This window comes from Dipodomys spectabilis, unplaced genomic scaffold (assembly GCF_019054845.1).
Source record: "Dipodomys spectabilis isolate Male_0828 unplaced genomic scaffold, ASM1905484v1 ptg000614l, whole genome shotgun sequence".
NCBI lineage: Eukaryota > Metazoa > Chordata > Mammalia > Rodentia > Heteromyidae > Dipodomys > Dipodomys spectabilis.
In genome coordinates, this window is record NW_024871291.1 from 182,864 (window position 1) to 204,766 (window position 21,903).

The 21,903-nt window shown below is 34.9% G+C and overlaps 1 pseudogene; it reads left to right on the top strand.

The window, feature by feature from the left end:
- Window positions 1-8,258: 8,258 nt before the first annotated feature.
- Window positions 8,259-8,358, top strand: LOC122100999 (annotated as a pseudogene).
- The last annotated feature ends 13,545 nt before the right edge of the window (window positions 8,359-21,903 follow it).

Genomic DNA, 21,903 nt, shown 5'->3' on the forward strand with positions numbered 1-21,903 from the left:
ATAGAAGTTGAGAATTGCTTAATTTCTAGATTTTAATAAACCAACAAACTATGGCAGGGCAATGTGATACAGGCCTGGAATTGTTGCACTCAGAATAAGACAGGATATTATTGAGTGGAATTACATAGTGATACCTTCCCTGGACCAGGTAGTAAAATTTTGTCTCAATAATACAAACCAAATAACAAGAAAGGAATACACAGTTGTAAGTTTGGGCTAATTTTGTCATTATGTTTTGAGAAGTCAAGTTTCCTATTGAAATGCAACTCATATATAATCCTCAATTGTGTTTTAAATGCTGTCTTCATTACAGAACATTCCTAGATGCAAAGTAGCTCATGATTCCCATCCAAAATTTGAAAAAGTAAGTAAGCATCCTTCTGCTGGTTTCCAAATAAATTATAAAGGTTTACAAAACTTAAGCCTGGAGAAATAGAAAACTTTGTCAAATATAGGACTTTGTGGACCTTGCTAAATTAGAATTTATTTTCAAAATAAGTATTTTGTTTTTGTTTGTAATTCCATATTCTATATGATACTACAAAATTCTTTTTAAGTAGAGGGTTTAATTGACAAATTCACAAATTATTCTAACATTCTATTTGCCTAGAATATTCTTTCAAGAAAGTTAGAACTTAGTTAACAGATAATTCCAACTGTTCATGTATCAAATGATAATGTGAATAATGTAGACAGAGTTGCCAACAAACGGATTATATTATTTATAAATTTAGAAAAAGAGCAATTTTTTGAGGGTGTGGTATAACATGGTATGAAGAGAATAATTGTGTGATAAATTGTTTCTTCTATCTATATGCAACACAGGAAGAAATTTCCTTAATTACGTGCCTCTGTATACAATGATAAAAATGCTAGGTTTGGGGTTCGTTTTTATTTCTGTATTTGTTTTACTGGTTTGTCCTAGGGCTTGAACTCTGGTCCTGGACATTGTCTCTGAGCTCAAGATTCGTGCCCTACCACTTAAACCTCAGTGCCACTTGTGTCTGTCTTTTTCTGAGAAGTTTATTGGAGATAAGAATGTCAGGAACATTCCTGCCCTGGTGGGCTTTGAACAGTAATCTTCCGATCTTAGCATCCTGAATATCTATAATAGTTAAAAAATATATAAATAATATTTTCAAGTGTTCTGATCTCAAGAATACCATTGGGGTAAAAATGATGCAGCCCAGTTTATTGGGGTTCTTTCCAAAACAATGAGGACATCACATTAGCAGAGGTGTAGTATTTTTTACAATAAAGAAAAGCTATTCATGATGTGAAATAAGGGAATTTTCAGGTGTACCTTACAAGTTGGAATTTGTTGGGCTAGGATGACTTTATGGCATAAATATTGAGATTGCTTACTCTTGAATAATTATCACAGATGCTTCATAGTTTTATGCTCTATCAATTGTGGTTATTTTTCTTTTGACTTCTCAATCTGTAACACCTCATTGGAAACTGCATCTATTGAAGAATTACATAACATGCAAACAGGTATTGTTTTGAATTTCTCAGGAATGGAACGGTCAGAATTTGAAAATGAGTAGTTATTAGTCATAGGAATTTTGAAGAACACATATATTCTGTTCTCTTAACAACTTATTTACTTTTAAAAGTTATGGGTTTCCATAGAATTAAACTTTTTTCGGTTTTATGTGTGTAAAAGTACTAAATTTATTCTTTTTTCAAAATATTGGCAAGTATATTGTGACAATATTGTCTAGCTGGATAACATTCGAGTTGATGACCCTCTGATAAAGAAGGAGTAATTAATTCAAATTAGATGCCAAAGAGTAATGATTTTTAAAAGTTACTATATAAATAATAATACTATACCAATACAGTGAAATTTTATTTTATGCAGCTAACTTTTTAAATTTAATTTTATTGTCAAAGTGATGTACAGTGGGGTTACAGTAACTGTAAGGTAGTGAATGAATAACTTTTCAAATTTGTTATCCCCTCCCTCATTTTTCTAACAATTTTTCTTCACCTCAATACCCCTCACAAGTTGCAATGTATATTTCCAACATATTGTCTTGTGAGTATTACTAATGAATTGGTTTGCACTTTGTCCTTTGTGTCGCCATTTTCTTGTTCCTCTTCCCTTCCCTAATTAAGATAAATGTATACATAATGCACAGGGTACAAAGTCAAATACAGCAAGGGATAAACCATAGGGGAAAACCCAAAGAATATAGAAATCGCTTAATACATTAAAAACAACAACCGCAAATAAAAATCTCTGATTCCATATCTTAGAGTTAATTTTGCTCAGTATCATCTTATATGGTCATATGTATGCATAACAAAGCCACTGGAAAATATTAGTTGCATGGACACTATATTGTGAAAACAACATGGTAACTGTTTTTGATGGTCAAGGTGGAATAAGGATTGGTGAATTCGTGGTTCTGATAAAGGAATTTCAAAAGAGTTTTAAAATTGTGACAGGTAAATTTTAATTTTTAACAACTTAGCTTATGAAGAAAATTTAAAATTGCCTGGGAAAATAGGCTTTCGTGCAAAGAAATCCATGGAGACTTAGTGGAGAGGAAGCAATGTGGGTGAAGATGGCTCATTTTCACACTAAACAAACAAACTTAAGAAACCTTCCTATAAATTCTGTAAGTTTCCGTGAGAATTGTCCTTACCCGGGAAATATACTCTCACTGTGTGAAACAAGGTTGTAGTGGAATTTAAATTCAAAGTTCTTAAAAAAAAAAGACATCAAAATTTGTGAATTGGCCTTTACTTAACAAACAGTAATTCTTTGAAAAAGATAATTTGGGTCAAAATATTTAGGGACAAAGTGCCCTCCACAATGAAAGAAGGCATTGGGCTTACACATTTCTGTTTATAATACTTTCCATGAGGTCTTTGCATGTGAAGCACTGAAACACAGAAAAAAATCTGATTAGATACTTCACACCAGTGATTTCACATTTCAAAGTGGCTCACAAAAAATAATACCCTTATTATCATGAGATAGTGAAAACGTCTCTTAGTACAAAAGCCTAAAAGTTTGGAGGTCACAAAATAATTGAGCAAATGGAAAAGCTTAGAAAACAGTGTTCTTAGAAGCCCTAGCTAAGTGTATTGGCTTCATCAGTGGAGGGAGATCAAAACTTTTTGATATAGATTGTCTTAATATTTGTGCTACCTAAAGTGATTTTATAGAGCCAATTTGGCTCACTACAATGCAGAACTGATTGAATGGAATATCAAAATAAATTCCACATCCAAATGATGCAACTTAAAAGAGTTTTAAAGGAGAAACCATGAAGGTTTAGCAGTGGGGAAGGCCTTATAGTGCTTCAGCTTCACTAGACTTGAAGCCAAGAAGATGTGATTAATTGGATATCAGGCAAGAGTTAAGAGGACATAGAAGTAGAACATGCAATCATTGTCCTTTGTAACAGACACTGTCATCCAAGGCATGGGTGATTTAACTCTATTCTCCCCCATTCATCTTGTTGAGCAAATGCAAGACAAGAGAAAAATAATCTATTGAAATAATTTTGCAAAAATGACTTCGCTGTTCCTGATATGATATCTAAGGAGAGTCTAAAGAGAGAAGATAAAATGGAGTATTCTTCAGTTTCCCCTAAGCATCTTGTTAGCAAAATATAACTTTGAGTTAGAAGTGATTGAACCAAAAAGTGTTGGAGTACTTATTTTTGTTGGCACTTTAAACACAGAAGATTTTCAAGGTAAAAGAAAAAAGAATAGCCATATATTTGTGATCACAGCTTCTTGGACTGGTTTTATGGAGACAAAGTTTTACATTAGAGTTTGTCCTGATTAACATAAATGTTAGGTTTTCATGGCAACAAGTGCAAGGGGGAAGTTTATTGGACTCGCTTGAATAAGTAAGCAGCATGATAGAAAAAAATGGGGGCTGGGAAGGTGGCTCAGTGGTAGAGCGCTTGCCTTGCATGCCTGAAGCCCTGGGTTCGATTCCTCAGCACCACATAAGCAAAAAGAAAAAAGCTGGAAGTGGCGATGTGGCTCAAGTGGTAGAGTGCTAGCCTTGAGCTGAAGATCTTAGGGATAGCACCCAGGCCCAGAGCTTAGGCTCCACAATCGGACCCCCCCCAAAAAAAGGATGTAAAATAAATACACAATAACTAATATAGTAGGTTTAGGAAGGTTGCTCAATAGTTTAGTGCTTACCTTGCATGCATGAGGGCCTGGGTTCAATTCCTCAGCACCACATAAGCAGAAAAAAAAGCCAAAAGTGGCACTGTAGCTCCAGTGGTGGATTGCTATTCTTGAACTGAATAGTTGAGGGACAGTGCCTAGGCCCAGACCTCAGGCCCCATGACCAACAAAAACAAACAAATAAATGGGTCCTGGAAGGTGGCTCAGTGGTAGAGCGCTTGCCTTGCATTCATGAGGCCCTGGGTTCGATTCCTCAGCACCACATAAGTAAAAAGAAAAAAGCCGGAAGTAGTGCTGTGGCTCAAGTGGTAGAGTGCTTGCCTTGAGCTGAAGAGCTCAGGGACAGGGTTCAGGCCCAGAGTTTAAGCCCCACCACCAACAAAAAAGAAAAGAAAAGAAAAGAAAAAAATTGAAAATAATATTTAGTGAATTACTTTGACCAATTACTTTGTCAGAACAAAGAAGGAAATATATAATTCAAAATCATTGACTTAAAAGTATGAAGAGAGAGTAGTGAAGAGAGATGAAAGAAAGCATAGAGAATTGTTTTCTCTCCAGTGTAGTAACGGGTCCTTGATCTTGTTTATTTCATTCTATCTTCACAAGCTATCAAGTATGTCTCAGTACTGGAGTGTCCACTTCAGACAAAGAGAACTCGCAGAAGAAAGATAGTATTTGCAGCAGATGTAGGTGATTTATAACTTTAGACAATCTATTTAAATCTGTTCAAAATTCTCACCTACCGTAAACTTCCCTCTTTGAATATCTTTGTTTGCTTTTCCCAAAACTGCCTTCCATTAACAGCCTCATGCTCATACTCTCTAAAGATTGCTGTTTGGTTGTGATTTTTGTGTGTTCTTTAACTGAATTTCAAAAGGTTGTGCAAGTGTGTTACAATTAAATATGTCCATTTAATTGTCCAATGCCCCTGGATCAGATTCACTCCTTCTATCGTTGTCAATCAACCCCTTCTCCAAGATTTATTTCAGATTTACCACTTCCTTTATCACATGTGTACATTGACTATTCTAGCTGTACTTGTCCCTTGTTCCATTTTTCATTCATTCTATGTCTTTACTATTATTCCTCTCTGCTTTCAACTTCCTGATAATTGTTCTGTTAAACTGTCTGTTAATACTTTGAAAGGTTTATTTTCATTCTTTGGAGATTCAATCCTGTATATACTTGAACTTATGTCAACTTACATTTCCATAATTTGTTCATCTGCAATAATAATGTGCAAGACTGGAGATGTGAAGCCCCTAGACTTGATTTTATTCTCATTCATTTGAAAGATTAATCTTTAATCAACAAGAAAGTTTAAAAATGGCTTAGAATGTATTCCTAACTATCAGTTTTTATAAATGTCTATGTACAATGGTGTGTGATTATTTTACTTTCTATGGGATAATATTTTCTACTACCTATAAGTTTTGGAAAAAGAAGAAAATTAAAATTTACTACTATAGAGGAATATGATAGAAATAGAAGACAGATTTTATGTTTGTCACATCTCTGATGAGTATCCATATTCAAGACTTACTATGTTAGACTTATAGGGAAAACATAAAACAACGTATGATAAGGCAACTATTTGTGGCTTTTTAAAATGTACCTTATTAAGTGATGAAATTTACTTTATTAGCTAATGTTTGCGTTTGAAATTTGGGAGGTTGATCTATTTAACATATTTCTGGAAGGCACCTACTGAACAACACAAATGGTGGGTGGTATTATTTCTACACTTTAATGAGTGGTTGAAACAATGGCATTAGTGTTGGGTAAATAAATCAACTCTATTGTAACTTGCTCCCTACACTTGAAAAGCTTATAATGTCACTAAGTATCATCTATTTGTCAAATGTTATTTTGGCGATTGTGATATTTTAAAGTTTATTTGAAAAAAAAATACACTTTCAGGAGATTAAATGTTTTGAGAATGACAACATTTTATACCACAGAACCAAGTTTTACTGGAGTACCAAAGTTTTGAAGCACTAAGGATCTTCACAATTAATGTTTTTCTGGATTTGACCTCTAAGTCAAGTTTTCCGGGCCTGGTTAGACCAATTACAGATCTATTTTTCCAGGTAATATTTTCTGGGCCCACTAATGCTGGACTGAAATCTTTCATTAATCATTAGGGGAGGGGTATTAAAAATAATTTTGTGACACTTTGTGATGTTGTTCACTGATATGGTCTGGTCATCTGTAAATTGAAAATTTGAATTACAGTACTTTCTCTCAGAGTTTATGATCTCATCTTTCATTTTAAGTTCCCTTGCATTTCACAATTGCTTACTGCTAATTCCTTCTTCTCAAAGAATTGAGGCCCTAAAATATTATAGGAAATGAGAAATTAAGATGGGTCTTCAATTACATTCTGTTGGCATGTTGTATGGGCCTAGGTGAGAAGTCTTGCACCTGTTATCTGATGATGCAGGTAACTGGGACCTAGGATCCTAGGACCCATGGGTCCTGCAGAAGAATAATATCTTTTAGAGATCATATCAGCAAAATTTGGGTATAATCAGTAGGAATGCTTCAGAAATATGGAGAAAAACATTTTGGGACCAGCGAGTTAAAACCATGAACAGGGCAGAAGACTAAAATCCCTTATAGATTAGAGGAAAACAACATTTTTTTACCATGTGAATTCAGAAGACCAAGAACAATTAGAAGGTATCACAAGCTTATACTCAAGACATTACATTGATACTTTTTATATTCCGATATATATTCTAAACCTAATTATTTATTTTTTTATTTTATTTATTTTTTGGGGGGGGGGTGTTCCGGTCGTGGGGCCTGAACTCTGGGCCTGGGTGCTGTCCCTCAGCTCTTCAGCTCAAGGCTAGCGGTCAAACCACTTGAGCCACAGCGCCACTTCTGGCTTTTTTCTTTTTGCTTATGTGGTGATGAGGAATCGAATCCAGAGCCTCAGTTATGCAAGGCAAGCACTCTACCACTGAGCCACCTTCCCAGCCCTAAACCTAATTATTTATATTCCAATTCTATGCATTGGAATAAATAATTATCAATTTATTTATCAAATTATCAATTAATTCTAGTAAGTTTCACTGTGTGAAATATAAAATCAGCAAATATAAAATAATATATATATCTATGTATAAAATAATAAAAAAACAGCACATGTTTTACATTGTTCTGTGGTGGTTAGGGTATTAAAGACAACTTTGTTTTAAAGTAATATTGCATTATCTCTACCACAGTATTTCGTAGAGCTAGACCTAAAGTTTTACCATTTGTGGATTTACAGTCTGGAGACAAGAGGAAACACTGTGATTAAAGCATTACTAATTTAAGGCCTAATATCGAGGAGAAACACATGGACTTCTCCTGGAGCTATGGAAATATTTGTTGATAGAAAGACAGTAGTGTAAGTTCCTTCCTGCTTGGAAGGTAGACAGACCATGACATTAGGTAATTATGCATATGAACAATTTTTCACCTTCTTGGCTTTAGCTACTTTTGAAATGGTAGGTATCATAAACAATTATATTTTGATAAAATACCTTCTGGTCTGAACAGTTCTGTCTGAACTGTTCATCTCTCTATGATCCCTTGTAACGAAGATTAGTTTTCTTCCAGTAAGACAAAGTATGATTTCAGGGTAAGATATTCTGGTTGGTCTGTTCCTACATGGAAGAAGGGTAAAGGATCAGGTAGACATTTGTGCCAGTAAGACCTCATTTGGGAAATTTTAAGCTGGAGAAGTTTAGAAGTAGCTCTTAAGCAAGGTTTACTTTGGATCCATTAGCTCCACAAAGCTAACTCAGTTGGACAAATAAGTACTTGAAAAAGCCATCACTTTTGGACCTAGCTATAAATGCTTCAAAGTATGATCAAATCTAAAATGAAAAAGACTTAAAATAGTCAGTGACAAAAAAATTGCAAATGTGAGCAATCGACGAAACAATATAATTTTTCCACTATATACACAATTTTAGGAAAAAACGATCAATAATATTGTTAGGAACAATAAGGTTTCCTTGTTACAAATAGGCACGCAAAGATATAAGCCTATATGAAGATTGCATCATTAACTACTTAAATTTAGAGGATACTACATGCTTCAGCAGCACGTCTACACAAATTAAAACAATACAGAGATTAACATGGCATTTGCACAAGGATGAAATGAAAATTTGTATAGTATTCCATATTTTTCATTCTTCAGATGCAAGAAATGAAAAGCAGTTGTTAAAAAGTTGATTACATAATTACAAGAGTAACAATACATGTAAGTCCTAGAATTAAAGGTTAGTTTCATATCAGTGTATTAAATCTTCACATCAGAAATGCCTTTACATAGCATAACCTTTACAAAACTTTTGAAATTAGTTAAATTCTCATTTTATCCCAAAGAAATATACTAGTATAAGGACCTAGAAAAAAAAAGGAATCTTTAACTTTATATATGGAATGCAATCTTACAGGACACATTTATTAATGAACCTATGTATTACAAAACAATGTAGAACTCAAATTATATCTAGGAGAGAATGAAATAGATTATGGATATTATGCAAACACAGAATATAGAATATTTAAAAATATCCTTTTTTTCAGACAAGCACAAGAAATATCTTTAGTTTTTGTACTACTCATTTCAACAGATAAATTCAAATTATTTCTGATTTTAAAAAATCACAAACTCTGCAGAAATCATTATACATGTATACAAAAACAAACTCTTGAATATACTTTAACATCAAAATCAGACAATTCACTTGGAAGAATTCCCCAGAATTTTTACAGGAAGATATTGCTGTTATTTGGATTGTGAAAATATTTTCTATGGACACAAAGAATGGACTGGCACTTTCATGCAATTGTTTCGAACATATTTATAAGATGATTTCTTTGTTGCTTTGTATGTCCCTCCCCCATGGCATAACCCCTGCTTTCACTGTATTTGATGTTGGTATAATTTGTGGCTGGGAAGGGAAAAAAAAAAAACCTTTAAATAGGGATACAGGTGGACCCATTGCAACGAGATGTACAAATTGTTATGTCAAAAAATGAACTTTACAAATTTGGTTGGGGTGGGAGGACAGGGAGAGGGGGGAGATGAGAAAGGATGGGAAGCGGAAACAAAGGAAGAGACAACAATGCTTGATAAGAAATGTTTTCATTATCTTGCTCATGAAATTGTAACCCCTCTGTATGGCATTTTCACAATGAAAAACAAACAAACAAAAGAATGGACTGGCATTTTGAAGTTTAAGAAACTTAATTGATACCTTAGCTATAGTAAATAATGCTGCAATAAATATATTTGTTCTGGTAGCTTTCGTATGGTCATGTTTGATGCCCCTCAGTAGATGAATGGATCAAGGAAATGTGGTATATACACACTGGAATTCTATGCCTCCACCAGAAAGAATGACATTGCCCCATTTATTAGGAAATGGAAAGACTTTGAAACAATTATATTAAGTGAACTAAGCCAGGCCCAAGGAAACCTAGGTCCCATGGTTTCCCTTAATTGTAATAACTAGTATATGTCTGAGAAAAGCAGAAACGGTCAGATAAGTTGATGTTAGGTAAAATGAACCCCAAGATAAAGATTCAAATCTTTTTTTTCCTTGCGATTGTTTCTATTATATTTTTAAGATGATTTCTTTGTTGTTTTGTATTTCCCTCCCACGGTATAACCCCTGTTTTCACTGTATTTGATGTTGGTATGATTTGTGGTGGAGAAGGGAAAAAAACAAACCGTTTAAATAGGGATACAGGTGGATCCATTGCAACAATGAGATGTACAAGACGTCATGTCGAAAAACGAACTTTACACCTTTGGCTTGGGGGTGGCAGTGGGAGGGCAGGAGGGGAGTGTGAGGGGGAGATGGGAAGGGATGGGAATGGAAAACAAAGGAGGAGGCAACAATGCTTCATAAGAAATATACTCATTACCTTGTCCATGTAATTGTAACTCTCCTGTATGGTATTTTAATAAAAAAAAAAAAACTCCAAAAAAAAATGAGAAAAAGAAAAACAAAGAGGGAAAAAAAGAAACTTAACCGAACCATTAAACTTAAGAGAACAATATGTACAGCCTTCCACAACTTCAAAGAGGTAGTGATACATACTTATCCTTTTGGAAATATCAAATGCATTTTCTTCCAAGTTGTTCTTCAGACCTGGTTTGATAAAATGGTGCAACAGAAGGATATCCAACATATCTTTCCTATCTCTATTCCCAGCAGCAAGGTGCAAGGTGTTCAAAAGGCCTTTAGTTTTGGCATTGGTATCTGCATCATGATGAAGAAAATGGCCACACTAGTATTATTCCATGTATAATCACTGTTCAACGGTGTCCACCCATCTACAGTTATTGCATGAATATCTGCTGCTTGAGCCACCAACTCACAGACAATGTCTAAGTGTCCACTGTAGGCTTCCCGATGAAGGGATATATACTCATCCTCATCCCTAGTATTCACATGAGTGGCCTTTTTGGAAAGTAGTCACTGCACTGTAGTAAGCCGAATATTTTCAGTAGCCCAAAGAAGAAATTTGCTTGGATCCTACTCCGTTTTTTTCTTGCAATTTATAACATTCATCATTTTTTCATTTTTTTCTTCATCTTAATCAGAATTGCCTAAGCAGAAACTTTCAGTGACAGTGGAAATGAGGTGTCCATGTATTTCGCCAATAGTTCACGTTGGTTGAACTGGTCAGAAAAATCCGGTGAATTTACTACATCTGTTTTTTTCACCATGATTTATTTTCTCGTTTTCCATTTTCATTATTTTAAATTATTCTAACTGGAAAGTAGAGAATTGATGGAGAGCAGATGAAAGATGTTCCTCCGTATTCAAAGGTACCAAACGAAAAGGAGAACCAGTAGTGTCTTCGTGTGCAGCTTCTTTTAGGAATGAGAAAATATGAAATAATGCTTTCTATATAAAAGATTTGGGAAATGACAGAGCAGAAAGTGAAATGATGCAACCAAAAATATAAAAGCAAAATTAGGATAATTATGGAGCAGTTTTATTATCTATGAGAACCATGAAAGAGAGGAAGAGAGAGACTGCAATGTGCAATGACCTAGCTAGCCACAAAATCCATGCCTCTGATTAATTTATAGAGCAAATAGAATTTTATTTTTTAAAAAAGATGGAAATAGAATTATGTATTTACTTGAAATTAGTAAATACATTTTAGTAGTCTACATAAAGAGACGTAGCTCTGACCAAATTACAGACAAGAATGTAAATCCTTGATAATTCTAGGAGTAGATCTGACTGAAAACAGTTAAATCACACTTTTTCTGTACAATAAAGAAATAGGTCCAGGCTAGGAAAGCAGCTAGAGAAGGCAGGCTGATTATATCTATGACAAAACTTTGGGGAAAATGGCATCGAGGATTACTTACTGGTGATTTACTTGCACTGTGAGCATGATTCTGAACTATTGCTTGCTGATTCTGAACTAGTGTGTTGATCATTATATTCTCCAAGAAGAAAAAGTGAGATTTAATTGATTACTAATACATTTTGACTTCTCATTAAGCACCTTCAGTCATAAAAATCACATGAAGAGAATAGATAGGACTACTTTTTTAGATGAAAACAAGTGTTTTTTTTAAAAAAACAAGGAATTTAAGTAGTTATGTAAAGGACTGCTATTTTACTTCTGCATTATACTTTTTTTCTAATATTGGGTAACAATAAATAATTGACCTATTAGAAAACTCTTAAAGCTCATATGTTCAATAGTGTATTCTCTTGTACTATATCATAGTATTTTTCTGTATGGTCTTAAGAAATTTAAATTACTAACTTGAATTTCTGACAGGACAATATCATCACTGTACATCTTGGTTCCATACTCAGTTTTAAATTTCTATGTAAGTATGTGCATTAGATGAACATAGAGGAAAAAGTAGAAGCCACACTGGTGGCTCATGTCATTAATCCTAGGTAATTAGAAAGATGAAATCTGAGGATTGTGGTTTCAAACCAGACCAAGTCAAAAAATTCCCATTAAATTCTGATTTGAAAGTAGCCAGCAAAAGCTAGAAATGGAGCTGTGGCAAAAGCAGTCAAATGCTAGGCTTGAGAACACTAAAAAAAAACTAAATTCTGAGACAGAGCCAGGCCCTCAAGCCCCTATTACCACCAAAGAAATGAATGCGTTACTTATTTATTTAATTAATTAAAAATAAATTAAGTGGTCACATGGGGAAGGCAGGTAAAATGAAACACCCTTTGTGACTGAATTGTGTATCATTTTTTAATAATGCAAATTATCATTTGTACTAATCACGAATATTTTATTTGAACTTTTTTGTACAATAAACCCTGAATTTAGCATGCATGTATATGTATGTACATGTGCGCATGTGTGTATGTGTATATGTGTGTGTGTGCTTTTGCAATGTTGCTTGCCAATGTGGACAGGGTGAGGCTGAAAAGAGCTAACTGTGTTGCAATATTTTTATTTATCACTGTTCTGTCATGTCTTTACAGTGGAATCACCCTTTTGTATATTTTACTTGTCAAATAATAACATCATCATAATTAATGCATTTACTCAAGTTAGATAAAAGGGACTGCTTTCAGCTCTTATTACATGTTAGGTGAGAAGATATAGACATAATTAGGTAGTAAGTTATTGCTGTAAGATGACTGTCAGTACAAAATATGTATTTGACCTCTTAAATTGGATATACTTTTAAAATATTCTCATGGAGTGAGTTTGACCGACCTGACCAAACAGGTATTACTCTCTGGTTATTCCCATGAAACACAAGGTGGATTAATTCTGTATTTCTGTTGAAAATATATTTCTTTGTAAGATCATATCTATTCTGACTAAGAGATAACCCCATATTTATTACGTTTGCACATCCCACCATATTGACTGAAAAACCTTATTGTGGATATGCTTCTTAGATATTACTTTCAAAAACAAACAAACAAACAAAAAGCATGTGTCATTTCCAGATAGTGGATGTATTTGAAGTTGTTTTGTACATGTAAACGTATTTTCACTAAAGGCTCTTTTATGGGAGTAACTACGGCAACTTTAACAAATACGATTTTTTGAATATCTTTTCCAATATAAATAACATCCCAGAGGTAGTCTTGAAATTTCTGAAAAGACTTTGAATATTTTATTATTATTTCATTTCATTGACTATAGATCTAAAGACATTTCTGAAATAAATATTGTTAAGATCTGAAAATGTAAGTGGGTATATAGGCTTTCTTATGCATCATTTAATGAAAACCCAGTTTTTACGAAAGTAAATGATATAGGATTAAAGAATGTAAGTGAATTTGGTAAGCTAATTATTAGTATAACTTTGTTTTATATTAACACAGTCCTTTTAATGTAGATGATGCAGTTAAATTGTTTCCTTTGTTTCTCTGTACTTGTTATTTTTAGAATCTTTGTAGTTATAGGGGTGAATTTGTAGTATAAATGAAGTTCTTTAAAAAAGATTAGGATTAATCTTGTGTGTTGTGTCCTACTCCCAAGAAAATGAGTTATTTTCAAGTGTTAATAGTTCATAATTCAATCATAAGAAATTTTGAGAAAATGCAGTAGTATTGATGTCTTTTTAAACCAATTGTATTCACAAGTTGGAGAGTCTTTAATTCATGCTTAGGTCTTGGTGTCTATGATTTTTAAACTGTCCTTCCTAATATTAATGATAGATCACACTGCATTTTTGGTATATGAAAAGTAAAATATTTAGCTGGGGTCAAAGGTGATTTTTCTTTAAGTCTTATTAAATAGCATTTTAAAGTAGCACATTTCTCTCAAAATGTTGGGTATAAATACAAATCAAAATACTTCTCATGGTAAACAACTTAGGTGAATTACGATGTGGAAATGATTGGTCCATAAGACCTGCAGTCTGTTTCCATGAGGAATTGGGGAGGTCATTCTTTCCATAACACTGTGTTAAACAGAGATGGGATACCCAGGCAGCGCAGCGTTGAGTAAAGGGATAGAATATGATTTCTACTATTTTGAGCTAGAAATCAAGAACGTTATAGTTTAGCAGTTCCTTTCATCAGGGAAGTATAAATTGATTATGAACTTGGAGTTTTCATATTACAGTTACCTATTTTCTAACAAAGATAAAGTGAAATAATATTAGAGTGTACACAATAATTCTGGGAAATTTTCCTAGAATTAGTCTACTAAGTGCTGGTATTTTAGTCATAAAATAGAATGAAGTTATTTGATACAGTGGGAGATGAGAATCAGGCTAAAACTTACCATGTGTGCAATGTTGTACTAGTAATTCCAACTCTGAAGATTTCCATATCATCATCTGAGACGTAAAAATGGAATTAGTTCCACTTTATGGGATTATTGTGATGTTGAAATTAGATAGCATAGGTAAATTACTTGGAAAAACAATCAATCAGCATTTGATACATTCTACCTATTATTTTATCATGTGATGAAATCTAACGTTTTTTTATTGTGATTTTAATATTTTGTATCTTTATGATGTGCAATGTGATGTATTGATATTCATTGCATTGGTCACTTTTCTGTCATCATAAGGAAAATACATGCAAAGAAAATTTCTGAGGAGGAAACTATTATATTGACTCATGGTTGAAGAGAAGTCAGTTTAAGATCAGTTGTCTCCATTGTTTTAATTATATTTTTATTATCTTAAATAGTTGTACAAAGGAAATTCCATTCAACAAATCAGTTTATAAATACAGTGGATCTTTACATAACTTTCCCACACCCTTCCAAACCTCACCCTACTTTCAATTTTATAAATTTCAATTTTATAAGAAATTACACCTTTTATGGACCTGTTGCAACAATAAGAAGTACAAGTTGTCATGTCCAAAACGAGCTTTACAACGTCGGTGTGGGGGGGGGGGGAGGGGGAAAACGAGAAGGATTGGGATTGGGGGTGGGGGGAGGCTGGGAAGGGAGGTGAAGGGTAAACAAAGGAGGAGGCTGCAATGCTTGGTAAGAAATGTACGCATTATCCTACCCATGTAATTGTAACCCCTCTGTACAGTATGTTCACAAATAAAATTAAATTAAATTTAAAAAAAAAAAGAAATTACACCTTTTAAATACTCCTCTGAAAATAGCATGCTTTGGTTAATACTGTTGTGTAAACTTGCATTAAGTTCTAGCTTCCAAATATGCGACAGAAAATGGGTTATTTGTGTGTCTGGCTCTGACTTAGTTTACTTAACATATTATGAGATCTATCCATTTCTTTGCAAATAATGTAATGATCTTCATAATGGATGGGTGAAATCCACTTGTGTATATGTGCCACACTTTCTCCAACCATCCCTCCACAAAAGGGCATCGGGCTGTTTCCATAACTTGGCTATGGTGTATAATGTATCAGTGAAAATGGTTGTGAAATTGATTTTATGGTAACCTTTTGGAAGAATTCATCACTATCTTTCTGGGAGCAATCTTCTAGTCAATTTTCCAGAATAAGCACATTCCTCCCTTCATCTCCATCACTTCAAGTCCTCAAAAACACACTACCCCCTGCAGGTGTCAATAAGCTAAAACCACACTGTGCCGATATTGTTTCAATACATTTTTTTTCATAATTGTATACATAATTTATTGTACTTTCCTAAAGTGGGAATGAGGAGCATGACAATAGAGTAAAAGTAAGAAAAATGCAATTTAATTAGCTATTATCATATTTAAAATCATTTTCAGCTCTAACTCATAACCTCACTTACTATTATTTTAATATTTATTTGATTACTTCAACTAGTCCCTAAATTATAACAGGTGAGTTAAATACAAAAGCAAAAAGTGTGGTGTGATTTCAACTCATGTGTGAGGATGCACAATATGGGCAAATAAAGGGATTGGAATTAATAGTCATTATCCATTTTGTTAAAGATGGTATTCCCAAACTGATTCTCTCAATTCATATTCCATTCAACAACAAAAAACATGTGACAATTTCCTTTGTTTTGCTCCTCATTATTAACTTTTGTTTGCATTTTATTTTACAGCAAAAGATGATTTTTCATAAATCTACTGTAGATACAAAAGTATGCTAAAATAGTTCTATCTGTATGCATTGATATATACATATATATATATATAATACACAGGTTATAATGATAATTTATAACTTCTGTAACAGTACAATTTACTAAATTATTTAAAAATTATTGATGTTTTATGCCTGGTATCCTGGTTACTTGGGAGGCTGAGGTCTGACGATCATGTTTTGAAGCCATCCTAGGCAAGAAAATCCATGAACCTCCTATCTCCAAACAACCAACAGAAAATCAGAATTGGAACTGTGGCTCAAAGTAATAAAGAACTACAACCTACCCCCAAAAATCTAATTTACACCTTTATAAGTAAAACATTTCCATCGCCCAAACGCACATCCATGCTCATTTGCAAGGTAACTCTGTTATGTCTGGAGTACCACACAATAGTATCACTTATGTAGAAAGCATTGTAACATGGGTTCACTCTATCTCTTTCATGGATTTTTTTTACTCCAATCAAATAGTCAAATCTTACAATTATTCCAATTACTTGAAGTCATAGCTTTTTTCTTTAATACCCATAATATTAGAGTTTGAATTGTGTGTCTTGTGTCTCCTAAATGGAGTTCTTACCAATTTGTCATGCCCCAGCCCTAAATTATCCTGATTATATTTCAGATAGAATCTGGCTTCTTACTTGGCCTCAGTCCACTTAATGTTATTCTTCCTGAAATTTAGAATAACACACACATGACATGTGTACAGTTCTTTCAGTCCAGTCTGGGCTTTAACCACTATACTCACAACAGTAGATTCCCATGTAGTCAGGATTTTCATAAACTTGTCATAGGTTATTTTTTTAAATATTTGCATTTCCTGCAGATTCTTGAGTACTGAATTAATTTGTGATTTCTAGTGTTCTTTTGTTTCATTTGAATGTTAAATTGTTATTTTTCTTCCTGATTTTTTGCTTGTTCATCTACGCAAGTCTTCTTTTTATTGATGATGGCTTTTACTTTCGAATATACATATTTCTTATATATTTTGTCAAATATTTTCAGTCCTAAGTAGATTTTTTTATGTTATTGCAGCCAAATTTTTCTTCCATATTTGCCAAAAGCACAATGAAGATGTATACAGATTTGAACTCACTGTTGGAAGAGTGAAACACATACCACTATAATTATTGTGGCACTCATCCCAATTGACAGAATTGCTTTCTAGGACATCTGATTTGCTATGTCCTAGAACTTTTGTAGCCAACTAATCACCCCATGCAGGCATGACCTGGCTTCCTTGCCGCTCCCTGTGCATTTAACAATTCCCTTTATATGCAGTAGGCTCTCTTGTATACCCCGCTGTCACTCTGTTTCCCCCACACAAACAGAACACGTATGCACAATGCTTCAGATTTTAGGTTTAAAAAGAAACATATTTAGGATTCATGAATTCAAGAATATATCAAAACATTGACATTTTAATAAAGTTAGAAAAATAAATAGAATGAAAATTTTAACATAATGAGAACAAAAAGAAATATAAAGATTTTCCCAGGAAGTGGGAAAGGAATCTCTAAATCTAGATTGGCCTCTAAGTGGCCTCCAGGCAGAAATTCTGCCTCAAAGTCCTCAAGGGGATCTAATTCCTCATTAAAGACAGGTTTTTTTCCTGAGTCCAGGGAAGGACAGATTCTAATTTCTCAATTGGAAATTGTATCCCTCATAGGAGGACAGATTGGTCCGGGTATTCTGTGAGGAAAGATTCCCTTTCCTCAACTGATTGTAGATTTTGGACCTCTCTTATTGGTTTTCCTGAACATAGACAGGGATCATTTTCCATTAGCACACATTTATCCTGCAGATCAAGATGTGTCTTTTTGACTGGTTTGGAGCTGATCTAACTGGGTTGTGAGCATCATTGGAAGACATCCTGGAACGCCTTCTTCCTTGGTGCTATGTGCAGGTACACCTGCATCACATGTGGGGTTCAGAAACAGTGGGATGTCCACAGGATTCAAAACCTGCTTGAGCCTTTCTACAAATTGAATAAAACTCTCTGTTCACATGCTTTCTGGAGATAAGTGATGGCTTCTGATCTCCATCAGACACCATAGACGACATCACTGATGAGTTCTTTCTCTGCAGTTCTGGAGGAGCTGCACTACAGTGATGCAAACCTGAGAATGGAAATAGGTACAAGAATCTTAACATTCTAGAAGTTAAGGTCTGAATAAACTTTCATGAGGATCTAGTAGGGGAAGCTCTAGAACTTGAGTTTGGCTGAACACTGATTATAAAAAGGTAGAGTGTTTCTAATGAGTGGCTACTTCTAAGTTCTTTCAAAAGGAGAACAGATATTACCTGGCAAAGAATATCCATAAAAGGACATTTTGCCAAGCTGGGGAGTACTAAGGGCTCTTGGCCAATCAGGCCCATCCCTAGAGACTCAGGTTCCATCTCTACTCACCAGTTCTGAGGCATCTAAGCAAGGACTTCTTCCTCTTTTTCTTGGTCTCATGGGTCATGCATTTCTTCAGCTACTACAGAAGAATATGTAAGCTGAAGAGCAAGTATGAAGAAGGCATGTTGAACTTGACATACTGTGTAAGTTCTTTCAGACTGTCATAATTCTCGTGCTCATACTAATAATCAGGGTAGAAGTCCACCCACATAGGGAAGATGGAGCAAATGATGCTGTGGGCAGATTGGTAATAAGGAAAATGTAAGCCCGCCCTCTCCATCCTGAGCCTTGTACTAAAGCATTTTTCTCATGGGACTTGCATGTTGGGAAATGGGAAGAGACTCCCGCAAGCAGGATGCTCCTCACAACCCACTTCTAGGAATTTCTCAAAGAAAATCCTCTAAAATTCTCCCTGTGATAGGAGGAGAACATTGTTTCCCCATTGGATATGACTTGCTATGCAGAGCCCTCCTTGTAATCCACAAAACCACATTCATAACTGTGTAATCTGCTCTCCACTGAAAGGCCAAGCCTCAACCCCCTGGTGAAAATCACAACTGGTGTGCAAAGAAGAAATTTGACTTTGATTCAGAAACCTCAAAGATACCCAGTTTGAACTTCTTTTTGTGCCAACGTCCACATACATGTTCATCTTGTTCATCTTCCCAGTTACGGTAGAAGGATCTTTACCAATGGGATGAGAGAAGGAAGTTAACTCTATGTTTCTCCTTTTCTGAATTAACAAGACACACATGGGACTGGCTAAGACCCACATAGTAATGTAAACATGACAGACAAAAAGTGGAGGTATGTCTATTCCATTTCAAGGAAATTCTGTGAGGATGCTTATAAGCATCTGTACAAATAAATGCACAATGCCTTGTACCTCTAATCCTACTAATCAGGAGGATGAGATCTGAGGATCACAGTTTGAACCCAGTCTACTTTGTAAAATTCAATTAACTAGCTAAAGGCCAGAACTGGACCTGGGGCTCAAATGGTAGAGTGCTACGAATGGGACAGCACTCAGGCCCCAAATTCAAGTTCAAGTTGCATTCTTTCTACTGTCTATATTCCTTTAAAGGACTCTAAGATAGTGATATCCTAGGTGAGGGTGGATGTTGGGTACCACTGGCTATTTCTTCTAATCCTGTTCTCTCAGCAAGCAAACTGCTAAGGCTCCACTAGTTTCTAAGGAAAATGAAATTTTCTGGCAGGTCAGTCCTAAGGAATTAGCTGGGGAGTGCATTTCTTTGTCTCAAGCCATGCTCCTGTGATCAGACCCCAGTGAAACAGTATCAGAGAGGTACCAAGTATTCCAAGAATCAGCCAGGGAGTCTCATAGCTCTGAGTTTGAAAGAGGAACACTCACTTTTTAACCAGAACATCCAGCAACTCTTCCATTGTCCCTCACTCTCTATAGTGGTGGAGGAAATTTCCAACATAGAAGAGATCACCTTTCAGGTATTCAGGGACCAGGTCCATTACCAGCATTTCCAATAAGCCTGAGTCCAGGCTCCGTATATTATAAGGCACTTTCAGGGTTCTGGCTGACTCATTGTAACACTGAGGTGGTAAAAAGAATGGATCTTTGAAACATAGAAATGGGAGTTCACTTCAAATTGAGTAATAGAGTGGATTGAAAAGTACACAGTACATATTTTCTCCGTATACACACATAAAAGCACACAGAAGAAGGTTCTACTGTGGGCAATGACGAGATTAAATAGGTTTCCTGTCATAGTTTTACCTTGCTGAGTTGCCTTGTGATCCCCTTGGTTTCTTCATATAAAAAGGCCTGAAACATTGGATTTGTGGTTTGATGCTGATCCAATGTCTGCAGCATCAAGTGAGGCTCTCACACCTCTCATGTTTGAGACCTGAGTCACTTGAACTTTGAAAACAACACAGGAACATCTTTCTTGTTCCTGGGCCACAGGACAAGTGAGCTAGCTTGAGCTATCAGTTACAGTTGCCTGGCTCTCAGAGTTCCATATTCTCCATTGTAAAGGAGAAAGTGTCATCTCTCAGAGCCCAATGATGTAATGGCTTGCTCACATAAGACCATTTTCTTGATGTTATATATAGTATATTATATAATAAATAAGATTCAATATGATTTTTCAAACTACAAAGGCATTTAAATTTTTAGTCTTGACTATTTCACAAAACAGTGTAAAATATTATTGGAGAAAGTAGTGATCTAATTTGATTATAATTATATAAGTGTATATTTGTGCATTTCTAGATCTAACACTGATTATAAATAGATGAACAAACATATGCATATATTTTTATATATCTATGAAGTGAATATAATGGAATTGACTACACTATGTATAAAAAAGCATCTATAATTTGAGTCTATGAGACCCAGGTCTGTGATCTTAGTGATGTGGAAAGCTTGGTTCTGAGTTTTAATCTCTTACCCCATGGCCTTAGATTTTCAGAGGAGGCCTGGGCCCTCCAGTGTAGCAAAGAGACACATATGCAGTGGATCACACACCCTGACCCCAGAGGAAAGTCAGTAGAAATCAGGACAAGCCTCTTATCTTGTGACAGTCTAATTAGTTCCTGTACCAAGATGGCCATCTGTAGAACATCAGATGGAAACTTGGCATTCCCTCCAAAAGGATCTAAAAAGAGCCTTCTGAACTATATTCTCTGACTATACTGAATTAAACATTATTTCCCTCCCCAAGCTGCAAACACATAGAAATATGGCAAGGGCTCAAGAGAGATGGACAAAGACTTACAAATACATAAAATTGTATACACTGTTTCAGTAATTCAATGACAAGTCTTCAAAGCATTTCTTGAATTCTTCTATTGTTTCTAAAGGAAATGGAAAGCAAATATGTGTGTATCAGGAACTGGGTGACAGTTTGGTTGCTGAATTGTTGAATGCACTCCTATGCAAAAGAGACACATATATTGGGGAAATTGTGTGGGGATGGGTGTCCTCACACAGCTACCCAAAACAATGGCCATAACTTCTATGATGTCACACCACCTTTGCCATAGCAGCAAATAGGTCTTAGGCACTGGTTTTGCACTGAAGTGGACTCAAAAACACCAAAAGGCACAAAGAATGAGAGGAATGACTACTAGCCACCAGACTTCAGCTTGAAGAGTTGTCCTGACCAGGACCTAGGATAAATTGTGCTTGAGAAGGCTGATCTCCTTGTAAGGTTTCTGAGCACCAAGGACTAGACACTATTACAGGTGTTGGAGAAACAGAAATGAATGCGGTTCTCTCCTCACCAAT